Here is a 21,080-nt window from a genome sequence, read left to right on the forward strand (position 1 = left end):
TCCTCAGGCATAGTGCGCTTTGATCTGCAAGGCCTGAACAAGCTGCTATTGTGGGTCTGTTGAAAACCTCCAGTGGCCCCTAATCCCTGGCAGCTCCATTTCCAGCAAATTTGCCTTAAACAGGCCCATTTAAATTGAGGAAATTAAAAAATGAACATTAAAAAAATCCCAGACATTTAAACACTTGAACCTGAAAATTGCCTTTTTTAGTAGAAAGAGACTTTCTTGCATCCCAAGCTTTAGCAAATTTCTCACTGAATTCCACTGAAATTAATAAAACAATCTATACAATTACAAATCCCTAATTCACACATTTGAGAATATTTTAAGAAGGTTTGGACGAAGTAAAGGCACCTTTGAGTTTACTACACCATATTTTGAGGCACTCGAGCTTTCACTTCATTACTCTGGAGAATGTGAAACATGATGCTTGTGAATGTGCAAAATTGTCCAGAAATTAGGCTAGATCCTTAAGAAAATTCACCAGGATGCCCCAATGTGCTCAGTATTCAGCCCAGCTCAAGTGCCGAGTAAAACCAACCCACACTGGTAATGAAGATACCTGTGTTTAGACTTGAGAATAACCAATCGTACCGCTCATGTTGCACAAGTTAACCACATCAGCTGAAGCTAACGTCAAAAGAAATAGATGCACGAGGGACCTGTGCAAAAACATTTGCAGAACCGTAGTCATAGCCCTTAAACACGGGACGGGACACAGATATTTAATTTTGAACTACCTGAAAAATGTTTTGGATGGTTTACACCACATTTTTCAAAATTTCCAGTTCGTTTAGCAGCACACAATTCGTGTGCCATTATCTTCCGGAGGATTGATACTTATATTTAATCAATGCATGTCTGTTCACATTGACAATTTTTACGCCTCTCCACTGTACTTTAAGAAGAAAAATATTTTGCATAAGGAACGTTTGTCTTTCAGCCAAGAAGTTACTCTTTCTCTTACCGTCTGCTGTTTGCTGAAGCTCATATTTCTTGCTAGATAAGAAATATTTGGCAAAGTCCAATCAAGATTTCAAATTCCCTCACCAAATGGATATGTTTTAACTGCAAAGCAGTATGATAGAACTTGACGCAACAGTTATAAATCTTGTCTATAGGTCAGCTTGATCCTGTTTATAAACTTTGAGTCATCAGTCTTTGGTTGAGAAAGTTTGCATGTGCGCTGATGCTTCCATCTTATATCTACTAATAAGTTGTGGGGCTATTTAACGGATCTATAATTAAATATCTGTGAAAGTAGTGGATAAAAGCACACTGTAGCCTATCTTTTTTGCCAAGAGGCAAAAAAAAAATTATCTTAATTTTTAAGCACTGCCATCATGTGACTGTCTAAATAAACTTTCTTTTATTATTATTATTCATATACATCTAACATCTATGCATTTCCTGTCAGTAGAATATCATGAGTATAATGCGACTTCATCATAAGTATGAACAGACCCATTATCACAAGAGTTTACACAGATGCCTTAATAAACTTGAAGGTCTATTGATTTATCAATTGAAGCATATACATAGACTCAAAAACACACACAAAACAGGTAACACTATGATACCAGAAATAACCAAAACATGTGTTCATCTGCCACCACTGAAGACCATTGTTGACCCAGAAAAAACCCAGAAAAGCTAACCATTTAACCCAAATTTGACATAAATCTTATCCTATTTAACACTGATAAAATACCCTAAAGATTCCAATGTAAAGAACACTCCAAAGTAAAGAGACATAACTGTAGGATCTCACCCTCTCTACAAGTACAAAAACAAAAATCCTCATAATCATCCTCACTACATCCACAATAACATTTTAATCAGTGCTTACTTTGGTCACTCACTCTCCATATTAATGTGTAAATTCTCCTCACACTTCCTTGAGCACACAAACAAACTGAAATGAAACTCTGGGAGGCCTGAAGTCCCCTCACATGCTCGGCACACACACACTCCCACGCGTATGTCCACACACACACACACACACACACACACAGTATGGCTAAAGGTAAACAACCTGTTTATGGAAGAAAAAAACAGTGGGAGGGATTTTCCTTTTTGCTCTCTCTTTTTCTCGCTCACTCACGCACCTGAGGCAGGGCTCAGCTGTCACCTATGAAGTTGGCCAACACAGCCTGTCCGGTCAGAGAACAGTCCACGACAGTTGCACTAACCCCTCTGTCAGCACGAACTATGGCCGCGTGTCTCGCCATTTCCCAGGATACAGGATCTTTCGCCGAGAGCTACACTAATCACTTCACTTCGCGCGCGCGGACAGAACAGCAACGTATGTCACTGCAGGAGAGGGACAGACCACCCTGCACCGAAAGAGAGGGGATGAAAAAAATTGTTTACACACTCTTATCAGCACTCACGCCAGGTGAAAAGAGAAAAAGTGTCTCATAAAAGTGAGCTAATGAGGCACAGTTCAACAGTAGAGGGGAGAGGCCCTCGTAGAGGAGAACGACGGCGGAGCGAGGAAGTTTTAAAACGGTCAAATCCCACGCCTGACTGCAGACACCCGTCCCCCTCGATCTGTCAATGGTTTGCTCGATGAGAAGCCGTGGAGTCACAGTTGCTGTCTACCTCCCCATAGCAATACGGAGAGAGAAAATGTATACAGCTCTGCCTGAAAATCTGAACACAGTGTGAGGATGAAGCAACAGTCGTGACTCATTCTTTGAAGATCTGCCAATTAGTCCAATATTTTTTTAAAGAGTCGTGAGCTTCCCACTGCAGAAATATAACCAAAGCTATTTATAAAAATCTGACATGATTCAAGGCATACACAAAATGTGCAAAACTACATTTTTAAATTCTATTATTCAGGAGGTTGGTGAATATATAGGACCTATGGGGTGGGAGCATATTGTTTGACACATTCATTGTTTATGCCTTGATTCAGGATGTTTACTTTAACCCTATAAAGCCTACTCTAGGGTCTATACATACATTTCTAGGGAAGTAAAATTATAAACGTTACCCAAATGTTGCTGAAAAAAGTCTTGTACGCAAGCTACATGCATTATTTCATCTCATTGATAGTTTATATTTTTTTTATCAAGTAAAAGACCTTTTAGTATTATTCTAAAAACATCCACCTTAGGTCATGGGACATGTCTTTTCGCTGTAAAATCTTTATTACAGTATCAATATGCACTAAGTGACATCACTACCAACAAAGAGAGAGACCTGAACAGCTCTAAATTACAGTAGCTATGTTTCCATCTAAAGTGTGAATGTATCTTATGCGCAAAATTGAATATAGCATAAAACCTTTACGAATAAAGCACGGTTTCCATCCAGTGAACCGGAGAGAGCAGAAATCATCCTTCCTGAAAAACTGGCACTAAATATCACTAAGAAAAATGGAATTTTCTGCAATAGGAGAAGCCACTGTATATAATGATTTAGTATAGCCTATAATAAATTACCTGTGCCTCAGAGCGCACAGACGAAATGCAATAAAGTTATCTTGCTTTCGGCGGTGGATGCCTGCTTTTTGAGAATGCAGTCATGTAAGACAGTTCTGGGAGATAATTATACTCAACCACTTAGACAACAGTCTTTCCTTTGGCATTACAGAACAACCAAAAGAGCAATTTAGATGCTGTGCAACAAGATCGGTCCGCTGTTTAGTCCAGCTATGCTGTCCCATGACTTTTCATTTTTTAATGCGCAGAGGAATTTATATGGTAAATGTGTTTCCTTGACTCAATTGAGCGCATACGTTTTTTTACATTTTGCCGTTTCCATCCAGTGTTTTTTAGGCAATATCCCAAAAGGCGCATAAAAATAAGTGGATGGAAACATAGCTAGTGTTAGCTTCGATAGCATGCAAACAAGTCTAGCTTCAACTAAGGTCAGTGCATTCTTATGCAGTTTGAGAAATAAAGAATCAATGTTTGTTATTTTATAATTGCATTTACTTTGATAGTGATAATAAAAAAAAAACATTGATATGGAAATCTACCTCTGTTTGGTGGCTTCATTCATGGACATATTCTGTCATGCACACAAATAAATAACCCTTACTCATATACAAAACACTGTGCTACACATTCTCCACAGTTCTCATTTCTATTCAGTGTAATTGCACCCTTGAGCATGCAGTGCACTTGATTCTCCAACAGCCCCCATATTACTTTTTTCACCTCATATGACCCCAGACTGCAGTCTAGCAAAGGAACAACTGTTAAATTGAATACAAATGAAATACTGAATATTAATCATGAAAAGAGAGCATAATGGTTTTTTGTTGTTGACGTTGTTTTTTTGTTTCTGAGTCTAACCAGCATTAAATTACACAAAACTTACTGCATAACACTGTACTGTTGACATCAGAAAATGATCATAGTTTCCGTAACACGAAACACATGTCAAACTAAATCCGATAATTATGGGGAAAATTGCTGGGAGAGTGCAACTTCAGTATGCGGAAGCAGTAAAGAAAAGTCTGATGTCTACATAAGAAAGCAGGTGTCAGAGTCCCGTACAATCAGAAAACACAGCCGTGCTCATGCAATCAACATACAGACCAACTGCCTTTTTTTCCCAATTGAATTGAGAAGCCATTAGGGTCTTCGACTAATTCATGCAAGTCAGTGATTACGCTCATATTAAGAGGTCGGTCTGTCGATTCAGCTGGTTTCCAATCAACTTAGTGATTAGCATGAGCATTTGTCCATACATTAGGAAATGGAGCAAATTATATTTTAGTCGTGGGTTTTTGCATTTGATTACAGGTTCTGTAATATTGATGACTAGTGTGCATCTGACAGCTTTTACATACATCTTTGTGCGTACGTTGTAAGCTCTGCATCTTAAAATGCACACAGAGACGCAGTTAAATACTGCTGCAATTTTGTGCTTTACTAATTTATTGCATTTTTAGCTTCTTTAATTCACAGTGTAATTCAAGAGAAAGTGTGGGTGAATAAAAAAAGCACCCATTTCTTTCTAACTCCTATAATCTGTGGCATGGTAAATATTTTGTTTATTGTAGCTGGTTGGATTTACTTGAAATAATCTTATTAACCGAGACTACTACGAACTAAGAATATAAGCCTGTTTGTGAAAACAGAAAAAAAAAAATCATAATAAATACATTAAAAATTAGGTGTGGAAAGTCCTTCTAAAGTACTAAAGACAACAATACAGAAAACAGCAAAAGCGGGTTATTTAAGCCTTGAGCGAATTTTTGTCTTTTTCAGTTTTGTTTTGCCTTTGTTAATGCCAACTACATACATTTTGGCACAAGTGTGTATTTTTATTGGAATTGTACTACTTCACCCCCATAAATCTATTTTACACTAGTAGTAACACAAAAAGTTACACTCAGAACCTCAAGGTCAAAAATCTCCCATTGAAACTGCAATTTTTAATCCCAGGGCTATTTAACTATAAAATGATGCAGTCTTTGTTAATAGGCTTGATTCTGTTGGAAAGGCTTCAAAATTAATTATTTTTACTATCTTTTACCAGATGGTGCCATTTTCTGGCAGGTTTGGCCTATAAAGCAAATACTCGCTTTATTGTTGTTTTCTGATTCTGCATATTTTAGAGCCAAATGGATAAATTATGCAGCTATAATTGTGTGGGTGTGTTGGTATGGATGTCAGAGTGTGGTTTGTATGTGTGTCATAAAAATAAATTGTGTGTGTGCGTGTAATATTTGAGAGAGAAAATTCTACTTTACTGCAAATCACAAATCCAAGGCACCAGTGGAGCTTTGCTGGCATCGAATGGGAAAAAGTGGTACTGTGCCCAAACAAAATCTTACTGAAAGCTCATTTTTTGAGACATCAACCTCAAATTTGGAACACAACTTATTTAGATTTATGGCGTTGCTTTTCTAGTTCAACATGTTTCATCATATATATAAAATATTGTTCAAATAATTTTCATAAATTAAAACCTCTATAAAAAAAATTGTTTCACTCTTTAAATTTATTTTACTTCAACAAAAATCTGCCAAGGCTGTTCTTTAAAATGAGACCAAACTTGACAGTTTATGACAGTTTTTGGACGTGGACATTTTTGTCCTCTGGACCTATGTGTAACTTGTTTTAATTAACAAGGGTCAACAAACATACATACATTAAATCTATGCTGTTAATTAAATCACCTAAGTTTGAGTGCAAAAATTAAACTGTAAATTAAAACAGCAACAGATTAAGTGGAGGCACAATCAGGTTACATTACCATGACAACTGTAAAGTCTGTTGATCAACCACAACACATCTAGTATTAGCAGATGCAAAAAACCTGCACCAACTGTCCCTCATTATTAAACCGCCTCAAAGCAGTTGTGCCGTGCTGAATACCTTACATGTTTGAACAGAAACAACTGTCTTATGGACCCAGTTCATTGATAACCTTTGCAGAGATGACATTAGTTGACAGTTGTGACTTCAACATTCAGAAGACTATTTTAACTACTGTTTTAGAAGCTGCTTCTGCCCCGATACAAGTTACTAGGCAAACAACAGCTTGAAAACAATCAAACAAACACATGATTTCACTACAAAACAATGCATGAACAAATGGTCTGAATCACTAAAATGAATACCCAATATTATGTTACAAGTATTTGATATTTGCCTTGGCACATGTGAGGCTGCATGTGATACAATGTGACAAACAACAGTGATGTAACTTTTAGTCATGCCACCACTAGTTGGAAAAAATAGCTTGTTACTGGAAGAAGTGCTTGACTATTTAAAAAAAAACAGCTGAGCTAATGTCACACTACTAAGAACGCAGTCCAGTACCATCACAACTTCTAGTTAGTTACTCCACAACACCTGATGATTATGTAAACATAAAAAGGTTGGACCCACAGTTTCAGCTGTTACCAGTTCAGGTTATGTCAATACAGCTTTGAGCTTCTGCATGATCTGCTGACTTACTTGATCTAGGTAGCTCATTGAGGGGAACACTATGGCTGTGGTCCACTGGGTTTATGAGGTGGGAGAGATCTCAAAGAGAGGGGGCTATGGTGCCACACCCTCTCTGTCATGCAGAACCATCCCACCGGGAGGAGGCAGCAGAGAATGGACACCCAATGTAACCTGTGGAAGAAGCAAAGTATTGTGTTAGATAATACTTGGGGTCACTGAGAGTCTGTGTCTGTAAAGCCAAATGTAGATGACTTACTTGATCTAGGGCTCCAGTGGGATGTTCATTGAGGGGAACACTATGGCTGTGGCCCACTGGGTTTAGGGGATGGGGACTGGAGGACAGAGAGGGGGTTACAGAACCATACCCTCCCTGTCATGCAGAACCATCCCACTAAGGGAGGCAGGAGGAAATTGGTGCTGCAACCTGTGGATGAATCACAGAGAGAAAATTAACAGGGGTTGAGGGAGCAAAATCCATAAAAAAAAGAAAAAAATAACAACACGTTTTGCAAATCGCTGTCATTGCAAACGCCTCTTAAGACACACATTATCTAACAGTGATGAAGTCTAACACGGTCTCAAGCTTTGCCATGAAGTTCCACAAAAGAGGTTATAAAATGATCTATTTTCATACCAGCTTCGGGCAAGCACCTGATCGGCGTTGAGCTGTGATCAAATCTAATGATTTTTATACAGCGAGAAGATGAAAGAGAACATTTCCTGCTGCGTTAATTAACAAACCTTTTACTTCACCTCTACTGATGTGAGACCTAGGGCAGAGATCACAGATGGTTTGATTAAACAAGTGCGTGTATACGTACGTTCTAGATTATAGCAACTAGGACACCATTAAGCTTTTGACTTCAGATGGGCCTTTGTTCTTGTTCCAGACCAGTATTCTCTACCAACGATATTGATTCTCTTAAGTTATTTGAAGTGCAGTATGCTATCAATTTAAGCACCATATATATTTTCATATTTGAACGAACAAGGCTTCCAACAGATTTAAAACCAAAAATGTAAGGCTACATTTATTAATAATGAATGCTTTGTTCATTACTTTGAAACACAACCTGGATATGTACTACAAAACCGTAATATTAAGCTACACAAGCCAAAGATATGATTCAAATGCGTTTAATACAAAAAAACTGCCAGGAGTTAAATTTGCTTAAGATAAAAAAATAGCCCTCATTAGGATGAATAAAACCTATTTAAAAAGAAATCTATTGCAAATGATAGTATTATTCTAAACCACTCACTAGACATACTTTATATTGATCACTTTGGTCTTCATGAGAAAGATGGGCAGCACAAAACAGAGTAGACCTACCTACAAAATGAAGGTCTTGAAAGTCAATGCTGAGAGTTATAACTGGAAAAGAATCAATTACGCATTTATTCCATGGTTGGCTACATATAAAACTACCAAGGTGGGCACAGAATCTGTATGTGAGACTGCAGAGTGACATGAGAGCTGTGTAACTAGCACAGCTATACAGGAAATTGTTTGTCTGGGATAATAATAGTCAGTTATAAAATTTAGTAGTCATAAGACTCATCATTATACAAAAATATTGACCTCAGAATGCCATTATCAATCAATTTGAAGTATTTCAGAAAGCCATGTGATAAGTGATCCTTAAGTGAAATATATGAAAAATATTTCATATGTAAAGCAACAGGTGTTTGGTCATTTTTTATATTTATTTCGGTAATTTTTTTGTTAAATATGGTTCATTAATCAAATCCAGTGTACACAGTTTGCAGGAAAAGAAAATTCAAAAAAAACTTTAAATGTCAGCATGATTAAAGAATACAAAATGCAACTGTGTGTGGCTGTCTCTTCTCTTAATGTTTCTTTTGTTAAAATATCAAGACAGAAGCAGTGATGTCAGCATTGTCTTGTTTATTTTCAAAACACCAACATCGTACGCTATCCTATAGACCTTATGTGCCAAAGAAACAAGGGTGCCGCCATCTTTAGAATATTGTCTTTGAACTTCCGCTTTTGCGGTCGCTCTGTATATCTCTATGGCATTGCTGTCCAGGACTAATTAGCTTTTGAAGTGGTTTTACTTAATGTAAAGTTAACACAAGTTCTCATGAGGATTGTAATGTTTAAAGCAGATGTCTTAACAAATGTCAGTAGACCGGGAAGATTTTAAAACGAGCAGTTCGTTCAAAAATACGCAGGATCGCTGTGAAAATACAGTCCGGAAGACAAAAGACAAACGAGCGCAGCACTGAAAAGGGCCGGGGCTACATAAGGTCTATAGAACATAATCATGAGAAACTCAAGACAATCAAAACAAGTCATCAGTGCACTGCCAATGCATGCAAGTGTACATTTTGATTGGAAATGATATTAAACCACATTGGTTAACACATGCAAGTAAGCTATGATAATGAGTGAAATGCATTGTAAACAAATGCAGACTACCACCACAAATAATGCAGTTTGGTTCCCGACTGTAAACAAATTAGGTTTCCTTTTGCTAATCACAGAATAACTTAAACATGTACACTACCATTTTTTTACATTAATATTTTAATTAAGCTACCGTTTTTTTTAATTAATATTTTAATTAAGCAATAGAATTATAAAAAAATTCAAAAATGTATAAAAAGTTAAGGCAGTGAAGACCCTACATTGTTACAAATTTTTTTTTCAAATAATCCCTGTTCTTTTCACAAAAAATATTAAGCAGCACAACCGTTTTCAACACTGATACATTTTAAGAAATGTGTCAGCATCAAATCAGCATGTTATGCCTGCTACAGACTGTGCGATTCCAGTAATCCTACAAGATCATTACAAATCACACTGTATGACATGGATCTAGTAAACTTGGGTACGACATGCATGTAGACTGTACGATGATAATACCCATTGAATCGTAGGCTACGACGCAAGTTAGTATAGAAGAACAAAACGTCATCAGCAGCATGCGCTAGTGGGAAACAAATAGTGCAAGTTCGATCAGACTTTGGCAATTGTGGTTTTTATGTGCGCTGAAAAAAAGAGGAGTAAGCTAAAGAGGAGAATATGGATGTGGTCATGGTTAGGGAAAAGAGGCCAACTTGGCATGCCAATTTTACAAATGGACGCTTGTGGTAAGTAGTTTTAATTTGTAGCACCATGTCGCATTGATCAATACGCCATTTCATGTCACATTTTTATTGGCTAGTCAGTAGACGTAGGTCGTAGCAGCAAACACACTGTGAGATGATCAGGCTACATTTCTGACACAGTCAGAAAATAATCGCAGGGTGTCTTTGGTCGCAACACTGTGACAACAGTCGTCTTTGAACCTCTCTCACTGTACAGTTTAGGAGACATGATCGCCACGACTTGTCATCTTTCGTTAAAATCAGACAATGTGTACCAGGCATAAGAATGATGACACTGAAGACTGAATTCAGCCATCACAAGAATAAATTACATTTTAAAATATATTAAAATAGGCAACAGTTATTTTAAATTGTAATAATATTTCATAATATAGCTGTTTCCTGTAATTCAATTAAATAAATGCAGTTAGTGAGCATAAAAGATTCATTTTATGAAGACATTTTCAAATAAATCTTACAGACCCTAAACTGCAAAAATGACATGAGGGCAAAATAATTACGCATAAATAGTCTGAGAATTTTTTATGTTGACCCATGCTGCTACTCATAAAGCATTTCAAAGGCACATGACAGTGATGAAGTAATAAAAAAGTAAATATAAGAGGGTAAAAAACAGCTAGTAGGGCCTAAGTAGAAGCAAATGCTAAAGTTGGAAAGATCCTAAAAATCAGGTAGAAAAGGGTTTACTATAGCTTAAGTGCCTATGTTAAGAACGAAAGAATGATACAAAACAAGTATGTAAATACAGCGTGTTAATGAGTACACACAAATTCCAACAAAGCTTTCATTACTTTGTATAATATTATACCATAGTTTGTCTCTTAACACTGCAGAAGAAAGATGAGGTTTTTAAATATTCCAGTAAAGCGCACCCAAAAACAGAAAAAAGGAGCAGATACGAACGACTCCAATGTGATATATAGGGACTTTTGTGGAGCTAATTTTCAAATTGTCATAACTTTCATAAGTTAATAAAAGGCTAAATGTAATGAATTTAACATAACTAGATTTGACTGAACACAGAGACATATGAGAAGGAAAATGTCAAGGCTAAACTACACCTCTGGAAAAGCAGGATGATGCACACCTTCTTCATTCACAAAAGCAAGGCAATAAGCTTTGTTTGAAAATAAAAGTCAGATGTTCACTGACTACTAATGCGTCCACAGTTTGTCTAATAATTACTAACATCTCCAAACAATGATAGATCTACCTAACATCTGTAGATGAGAAATCTGAACACCATTTCCATTCACTTAACATCTGTGTATAGACTGAAACCACTTTCAGGAAACATTCAAATTCAAAACACTTCAAGAAGCATAATGAAAATAACCTCTGGAGAATCAATGATTTCACTAAATGTTTCCATGTGTAAATTCTGTTGATAGAGGAAAAGAGACATTGATCTGGACTACGTGCAAAACAAAATCATTCCCTAACTGTTTCTCATTGTTATAAGAACAAGAACCTATGAATTTACAAGCTGAAAAAAAAAAACTTGATAAAATCTTTCATATTCATTCATTTGCTTAATACGGTCACAAACTATGAATACTGGTGAAGTGGGACATTCATAAAAAAGACCATTACCTGTTGGAGACAATGCTATTCTCTATACACAAGTTGACCACAACAAATGTAAATGACTGTAAGTTTGATATCTTTTCTAGACAAATTGTATCATCTATAATACAGGAATTGTTACAAGGAAACAAGTTACTGTTGGAAATTTACTGAAAAAAGTTGGCCTATTTATGCTTATGCTTCACAGGTAGCAAGTATTTTACAAATAAAATAATGGAAAGGGTAAAATGTTAAATATTTAGAAGAAGCTGCTGACTCTCAACCACTTTCCAGAGTCCTAAAACAGCTGCTCAATGTTGACAAGTTCCCACAGCAGTCAGTCCACCTAGATTTTGCAATCTCACATATTCAACCAATCCCTGCATTATTTCCAAAGACTTGCAACTTTTTTCTTACACTACCGTCACATGGCTTCCAGACAATTATTGTTAGTGGTTCGTTTACACATTCAGCCCTAAAGAAACAAGCTTTCCTGTAGCTCAAACAGTAGAGCGTTGGCGCTTGCAACACCATGGTCATGGATTCGATTCTCAGGGAAAGCAAGAACTGATAAGAATGTAAATGTGTACCTTGAAATTCAATGTAAGGTAATAACCTGACTACATTAAAAAGCTAGTAGCACTAGTGCATCCATATGATAAAGAGTGTGATAATAAAAACCTATCAGGATTGAGTTACAGTGCACACAAATTATTTCCTTAGTTAGTATTTTGTCTATTTTTTTAATTAAAAAAGTTAATCAAGATATATTTACTTGAGATAAAAAAATGACTTAAGATATTAAATTCTTGTTCTCTGAAAATTTACCAAAATTAAGTGAGTTTATGCTTAAAACAAGTTACCAAAATTATTTTTCTTATTTCTTGTTTTAAGCAAGACCTTGCGTAGTTTTGATACATTTTATTATCAATTATTTTTCTTTTCAAGTAAATATATCTGGTTTGAACTAAGTAATACCATTAGCAAAATTTTCATTTTTATATGGGAGAGTGAAATTCTTGGGTCATATTATTAGGAGTGATTTAAACGATAATGATTATTGATAATGATGATGATGATGATGATGATTAGGGGTGGCACGATCCGCTTTTTTTGCCTCCGATACCGATTCCGATACCTGGGACTCAGTATTGGCCGATCCGATCCAATACTAAAATAATAATTAAAAAAACAGTGCCAAATTACCTAATAAACTGTATCTGCATGGCTCACTGTGGGGAAGAGACTGGGATTATTCTTTTGTTAAAGGCATCAAAGCTTGACTTAAACATTATTTTCCTTACTTTGTAAAACAATACTGACAAAATATATACTATATAATTAAAATATATTTATTTTAAAAATTTAAGAGCAACTTTTTAATGAAGCAGCAACATATGATACATAGATTGGACAGAACAACTAAGGCTATCAATAAACTGCCATCGCGCAAAAGTACTGAAATATGAAAGGCTCCAATTCTGAGCGGTACGAAACGCTAATGCGCTTCCCGTGCGCAGAATGATGCGCTCGAAGCAACATGGAGTCACGGCGCGCGTCGCATTGAAAAGTTTAAAGCAAAAAAGTAAGATATACAAATAATTCTTTATTTATTCATTAGTTTGAGCCTTTTAACAGTTTTAAATTTCAGTTAATGTGCGTGTGAAGAGCAATTATATCGCTCTCTACTCCAGTGTTGTGATCACTGAGGAGTTGTGTTGTGATCTAACAGACACCCGGTTGAAAGTAACATGTGAAACTCCAGCACGTTAAAGTCCTTTTATGCAAACCATAGACCTTTATCTACATATCTACAGTATAATAATAGGAACATTGACTCATCTTGGAGAGAGTTTCATCGTGTTGACTGTTTTACCCGAGCGCGACGCGCTGTTTGAGTGCTGAGAATGACTGACAGCCGCAGCGGAGGGAAGCACTTAGCGAAGATTAATTTAACGATTTAAATCTGTACCTCATATTAAACTATATGTAATGGCTTCAGAAATCTTGGAATACAGTACACGGAAACATTATAGCGCTTTATAATGTTTTTGTGACTTTTGTGTTGTATAACAATAACATACGTAGGCTATACAATATCGGATCGGATTTGGATGGTCTCGTCTGGCGATACCCGATCCGGCAAATATTGCTAGTATCGGAGCAATACCGATACTGAGTATCGGATCGGCGCACCCCTAATGATGATGATGATGATGGGCAGCATCAGTGTATGCACAAGCAAATATGCTAGCTCGCAGATTTCATATCATGTGCACGGATGAAGTTAAAATGTTATAGAATATACTGTAATCCACTGTATACAGCGCATTTGTAGTCCAAGTACAGTAACGCTCAAATGAAAAGGCTTCAGGGGGTATTTAATGATGCACTACGAATTTTGCTTAAACTCCCACAGTGAATAAGTGCCAGCCAAATGTATCAAATAATGTCTACACCTTACATGCTATGTATAATTTTGTCATTTTCTAATTTAAAAAAAAGGAATTATAATCTTAAACTATCCTACATTAAGTGACACAAGGTATTCCTTTGGTTTCTGGAAACATTGGAACAAAAAGTTGTATTTTTTTAAATTAATGTCTGTTTTTATGTGATTCTATGTTTTTTTTATATGGACCTTTGAGTCTGAAATAAAGTGAAAATATATCTTGATTTAAGAATGTTTAAATATTTGTACTGGAAAACAAGAAAAAAAATTCTGAGTAAATTTTTTTTGTTTTTGTCTGCAATATAAATTAGTCAAATTCATCTTTGGACTAATTAGACTAGTTGAGCAAAAAGTAGTTTCATTATGAATCACAACAACCCTGTGACAGATAAAACATCCTTGATTCTAAAGTAATAAGATGAAAGTTATAATTTAAGAGAAAACAAGAAAGTTTGCTCATACTTAAAAATATCAAGGGGAATTGCCATAGAATTATTTTATTACAAAGGACATTATAATGTAATGATTTTTATGTTATAAATACTGTATATTATCATGCCAAACTTTTGAGATTAAGTTAAGTTGGAGAAAAAGATTTGCATAAATGTTTTATTTTAAAAAGTGACAGCTGAGAAATTTCAAAGGGAGAGAGTGAAAAAAAAAGGGTGTAAAAATTTGCAAGGTTAATAACAGCAGAGAGTGTGGCACATGCACTCCGTGGAGAAACTGATGTTTCACTCACACTGAGCTTGTTACAACATCCTGTACTTCTGAACTTTAGAGGCGAGACTGTCCCTCCCACCTCTGCTATCTGTAAATACAACTCCTGAGGCAAGGGAAGAAGTTGCACTCGCACAAACTGTTGCCCCTCAACCAAACTTCCATGCAAAGGGGAAGCGGAGTTTGTCCGTCCCGTGCGATTGTGGTCCGTTGAGTTGCTGTGAAGCACGGGCATGTTAACAAGCACTGGGTCTCCATCTCCTCTCGCCGTTCACGTTTCACAGTGTGGGCGTCTGATAGCTGGCTTGAGCGAGGCTTGCTTTCCTGTCCCTCACTCGCTCATTTGCTAGTTCACTCTCCCTGCCCCCACACATTCTCACAGGCTGCTGCACAAGCTTTTTTTCGAGAGAGATGTAGGTCAGCTCTCTGACATCTGGGGAGGCACAGCTGAGCGCCCCTCTACACGCTGCGGCAGAGAGACGCTCGCACCAACAGCCAGGGAAGGAAATTGCGCTGTCACGCTGTAATTTGGATTTGACTACTGATTATTTGCTCATTGAGTTGAGAAAATGTAAACAAAATCATTAGGGAGCTTTATAAGACAATATAGAAACTTATCAACAGTTGCATTGTATTAGTTACATCAATTACCTGCCTTGAGATTTAGGGATTTATTTTAAATATTTCACACATTTGGCATGTTTGGTTCGATTAAAACAAACTCTGGTGAAATTGCTCTGTTAGTGCAGTTCATTTGAATACAGTGGATAGCATATAGTGAACACACCCATGCTAAAGTTGACTAAAAAGAGGAATAAAAAAAATCATCTTTTGGAAATTAATCTTAATGCCTTAATTAAAAAACTGAGGAAAAATCCAACCTTTAAGGACACCAGCTTTCTTTGTGAATGAATAATGTATCGTAAATAAATACATGTTCTTCCTTAAAATACAGGTTGCATAAGTCAGGGCACACATATGTTAAATTAAAATATCCCCACATCATCACACACCCTTCACCATACCTAGAGATTGGCATGGTGTTATTTCAGTTACCCTAATAGCTGATTTGATTTGCATTGAGAGATGATCTTATGGAAAGTGTCCCATGCCAATCTCTAGGTATGGTGAAGGGTGTGTGATGATGTGGGATATTTTAATTCCAAGGGCCAAGGGAACTTTATCAGGATGCATAGTATCCCGGATCCATGAAATAACAGGCCTTTAAAAATAAAAATCTGCCTGACTCTATGGGAATTTAACATAGGGTGTCCTGACTTACGCAACCTGTATTTTAAAGAAGAACATGTATTTATTTACGATACATTATTCATTCAAAAAGAAAATTGGTGTCCTTAAAGGTTGGATTTTTCCTCATTTTTTAAATGAAGGCATTAAGATCAATTTCCAAAAGATCAATTTCCTTTTTATTCAACTTTAGCATGGTTGTGTTCACTTAACCTACTAGGCACTGTAAGTGTGAACTCTTTCCATCCGAACCCTGGTGCGGTCCCAACAAGCGGACCGAGTCCGCTGAAAAGATGGGTCTCATCCGAGCGCATTTAACCCAGCACACAGCATTGTTTTTGGATGTTCGGTAAGTTCCGTCGTGAAATCTAATAATACAAGCCGACCAATCAGGTTGTGAACATATACCTGTGCCTTTAGGTTCGGTATCTTTAGTGAACGCCAAGCGGACAAGGAATACTTTTTTTTTTGGTCCGGACCAAACAAACCAAGCGAACAGAACTACAAGTTTAAACACACACAAAGTAAAAAACACAAAGAAAAACTGAAAGCCAGGGCAATGCATTCAACTGCTTATAAATATTTACATGGCTACCAATCTATTTGCATGGCTCCTTAAAATCAAAGACCATTCATATATCCTCCACTGTAAATGTGAGTCGACTGCATTGAAATAATGCTATAAGCTATATATATATATGCTATAAAGTTATAAGGCAGCTACAAACTCCTGTTTAGTCAAACTAAAGCACAAACAATACAATTTGAAAACAAGTTCACATCTTACATCCCTCCCCTGGCAGGTTCTTGTAAAGGACATACTTAAATGAATATGTGCTGGAATGTAGAGGGGTGACAGTGAGCTGTGAATTCTGACCACGCACAAGCTTTACATATTTTTGGGGACTTCAAAAAGTATTAAAGCATTTTCCAGTGGCAAAAAAAAGAAGAATCACTAGAGCAAGGAAAATCATTCATGGCAGAATAAAAGGATATTTGATGTACTTGATTAATCAAGGATGGTAAAATAATGACAAATTATTATAAGTATCATTTTATTCTCAATAATAATAATAATAATACTAATAATAATAATATTCAACTTCATAATTATATTATTTTACTACATTATTTTTTATTAGTATTATGCTACTATTATTATTACTAATAAGAATGTTAGATCTATAGTTAGTACTAAAGTATCTCCCTATATTGCATCTAAATCAATGCACTTAAAAAAAGCACTAGAGCAAGCAGAATAATATATCGCAGGATAAAAGCAGATTTTATGCACCTGATGAGACAATAACTTAAATAAATGCTTGGTAAAATAATTACAACAATTTTTTTTTTTTTTTACCGTCAATAATAACAATTATCATTGTTATCGTAATTATTGACAAAACAACTATTAATAATAATAATAACAAAAGCTGAATGTTGTTAGAAAATCTTATATTACTCTTATTACTCACAGATGATTGACACACCTGACTGCAGGATCTCCATTCACCACACAAAAAACAATGCACTTCAAAAAAAAAGCCCTAAAGCTCATAGAATGAAATATGACAGGATTAAAAAATATTCTATGCACCTGATCAGAAAAAAAAACATCAATAATTAGTATAATTGTTATAAAAAATAATAAAAAATGTATAAAGTAATAAAAACAATAATTATTATATAATTATTGTTATTTTATTGACAAACAATTAAACTAACACTTATATTAACACACACACACACACACATATATATATATAATAAATTATTAAATAACAATATATAATTATATATATATATAATACATTATTAAATAACAATATATAATTATATATATATATATATAATACATTATTAAATAACAATATATAATTGTTGTTATTGACAACATATTATAGAAAGAATAATAATAATAAAAATAGAAGCTGAATATAGTCAGAAAATCCTATTCCTCTTATTAAACTAAACTAATCTAATTATTGACAGATCGAACTGCAGTCTCAACTAAATCAAAGCACTTCAGTTTCAAACGCTGTCAAACCTGAGATGTCAGAATCCCTTGACATGACATTAGCTTGCTCCTCAAGCACTGAGAAAAATGAGAAACACATCTAATTCAAAGCCTCTAATCGCGGATCTATATTTCAATGCATGAAAGGTAGAAATTATCATTTGCATTTCTGATCACTCAAAGCTGTCCGTGTAAACGCCACATCTTTCCCACCTGTCTGGTCAAGACCATATCTCTGTGCAAATTGTTTATTATGGCTGTTCAGAGCAAGTAACCTCTAGCTGGTTCAGTCCTGCCACATGATCTCTTCGCTCAACATCAACAAATACACAACATGAATGCATTCCAGTTACCTCTTCAGTCCGTTCTCTTACAGATGCTCGTTGAACTTTGAGAAGGCTGGAGGATGATGTTTTCTGGCAAATACTGCCAGATGGAGCGATTAGTTATGCATTCAGTCAAATGCAAATATTTCTACAAGCCCAGCGCCTACAACCGAAGTTGCATTTCAGAGGTAAGTCGAGAAAAGCGGAGCTCATTTTACTCTGGCAGAATAATTCCGTTAATGTGGTGCTTTGGTTGCCGTTAAAGCTTCCAGTTGAAGGCTTGCTAAGCTAACGAGGTTAGCGGGCTAATTTCAGGAGCTATTTTAAATCCAGGACGCAGTTTTTTCCACGTTGAAATATGGGTGTTTGTTGTTGCAAATGCACTTGGTTGACGATAAGCTACTTATTTATTCCGTCGCGAAGCTGCAGTGCTGCTGTCATCCAAGTCAAGTGGTCATTTGTATGTTTAATTCTCGCGTTCATCTCTCCCCACCGCCATTTTCATCCTCGAGCTACACAAACAAACAGGAGGATCGCTCACGTCACGCAGAAGGTACGCGACTGCGCTGATCACCATGGCATAGTTTGAGGCGGTTGCATAGCGACGCATGCCTTGGAGATCTGATTGGCTAGGCAGGTTTGTGAGTGATTGAGGAATCGCTGGGTTGCGTAACTTGCGCAGTGCATGAACGCACAATGACGGGAGCCCTATCATGCTCCAAGTTTTCGTTGAATTTGCCGTGAACTTCACCTGAGTGTTGTTTTTTCCCCTCTTGTTTCCCTTTCCGATGTATAAAAACTATATCTGAAACTATTATGATTATGTTTGATAACGCTGTGTTTATTGGGTGGCAGCAAGGTAGTGTTTTTATTTTGACTTCCCACGTGGTAAATTTCACCGAGTGGCACAGGGGGGAAAGGGAGTTAAAGGGTTATTCACCCAAAAATGAAAATTATGTCATTAATGACTCACCCTCATGTCGTTCCAAGCCCGTAAGACCTTAACGCTCATCTTCGGAACACAGTTTAAGATATTTTAGATTTAGTCCGAGAGTTTTATGTTCCTCCATTGAAAATCTATGTAGGGTATACTGTCCTTGTCCAGAAAGGCAATAAAGACATCATCAAAGTAGGCCACGTGACCTCAGGGGGTTAGTTAGAATTTTTGTGAGAATACTAGAATACGAGAATACTTTTTGTGCCCAAAAACAGACATAAATAACTGACTTTATTTCAAATATTCTTTTCCTTCTCCTTGGGCCTCTAGTCAGTTAGCGTAGTGTAATTGCGTAGAGCTACGTCACACGTAGGCTCACTATTGGCCGACGCTGGTCATGTGTGTGATGCGTATGACGTACAACAACAGAAGCGCTGCGCTGTTACACTAGTGAACTGACTCGAGGCCCACAGAGAAGGACATGAATATAAAGTTGAAATAAAGTCGTTATTTTTGTTTTTTTTGCACACAAAAAGTATTCTCGTCGTTTGATAAACTTAAGATTGAGCCACTGTAGTCACTTGGACTATTTTAACGATGTCTTTAATAACTTTTCGAGGCCGGCAAGTTCAATCCCTGAAGAAGCCTATGGAGGAGTTATCCAGCTCTCAGATTTCATCAAAATATCTTAATTCGTGTTCTGAAGACGAACGAAGGTCTTACGGGGTTGGAACAACATGAGGGAGAGTAAATACTGACAGAATTTTCATTTTTGGGTGAACTAACCCTTTAAAGTCACCATGAAATCAAAATTGACAGTTTTTAAAAAAGTTTTGATAATTTTTTTTTTAGAAATACTGCAGTATTTATTATGATTTATCCTTGCAAATTTTTTATTCATAGCTACCCTTGTAATCTTTATTCAAAATAGCTTTTCCTCCCACTTAAAGGGATAGTTTACCCACAAATGAAAGTGTTGTCATCATTTACTCACTCTCATGTTGTTCCAAACCTATATGAGATTCTTTCTTCTGTTAAACACAGACAACGATATTTTAAAGAATGTCAGTAACCAAACAGTTGACGGCACCCATTGACTTCTATAGTATTTTTTCTACTATGGAAGTCAATTGCTACCATCAACTGTTTGATTACCAACATTCTTTAAAATATCTTCTTTTGTGTTCAATAGAAGAAAGAAACTCATACAGGTTTAGAACAATTTGAGGGTGAGTAAATTATGATAAAAGTTTCATTTTTGGGTGAACAATCCCTTCAAAACAACATATCTTCTCTGGTGAAGTGTTTGCTGGTGTGAGGGCAGGACAATAACAATCCAACCATCCAATTAATTCCCGATGGACAAAATCAAGTAATTTTTTCTTGTTCAAGAAACCTTTTCGCTCTGAAATATTTCACAATAGGAAGAAAAAACTACTGCAACATCTGTTTCATGCCGACTTTAAGAAAGGATGAAACAAGTAACAAGTAGATAATTTACATGACCAAGACAGTTTTACTGCATGTCCCATTTTATATTTGTCACTCAATGTCTGTTGAAAGCATCACTCACTTAAAAATGCATAGGCAAAAATTTGTTTTTAACAACGATTTTATTCCACATAAATCCCTAAAATAGGTAATTATGTAACAAATCTACACTGAGGCAGGCTATAATTCATTTAATTGATAAAAGAATGCAGAGAACATCATTAGATTAATAGATTTTCTTAGCTAATGTTGGTCACAGAACAGTGAG

The 21,080-nt window shown here is 36.1% G+C and overlaps 1 protein-coding gene across 1 annotated transcript in view; it reads right to left on the reverse strand.

Annotated features, from left to right (window-relative positions):
- Positions 1 to 18,895, reverse strand: part of ncoa1 (nuclear receptor coactivator 1) — a 60,785-nt gene extending 41,890 nt beyond the window's left edge. Inside the window, exons 1-3 of the mRNA XM_077220175.1 lie at positions 18,412 to 18,895; positions 7,177 to 7,344; positions 6,930 to 7,091 (exon numbers count right to left, since the gene is read on the reverse strand). The gene's annotated coding sequence lies outside the window, so the exon portion shown is untranslated. The remainder of the gene's footprint in view (positions 1 to 6,929; positions 7,092 to 7,176; positions 7,345 to 18,411) is intronic.
- Between the last annotated feature and the right edge of the window lie 2,185 nt (positions 18,896 to 21,080).

Source organism: Siphateles boraxobius, unplaced genomic scaffold (genome assembly GCF_051911475.1).
Source record: "Siphateles boraxobius isolate OS27281-9 unplaced genomic scaffold, OSU_SipBor_1 8, whole genome shotgun sequence".
Classification (NCBI taxonomy): Eukaryota; Metazoa; Chordata; class Actinopteri; order Cypriniformes; family Leuciscidae; genus Siphateles; species Siphateles boraxobius.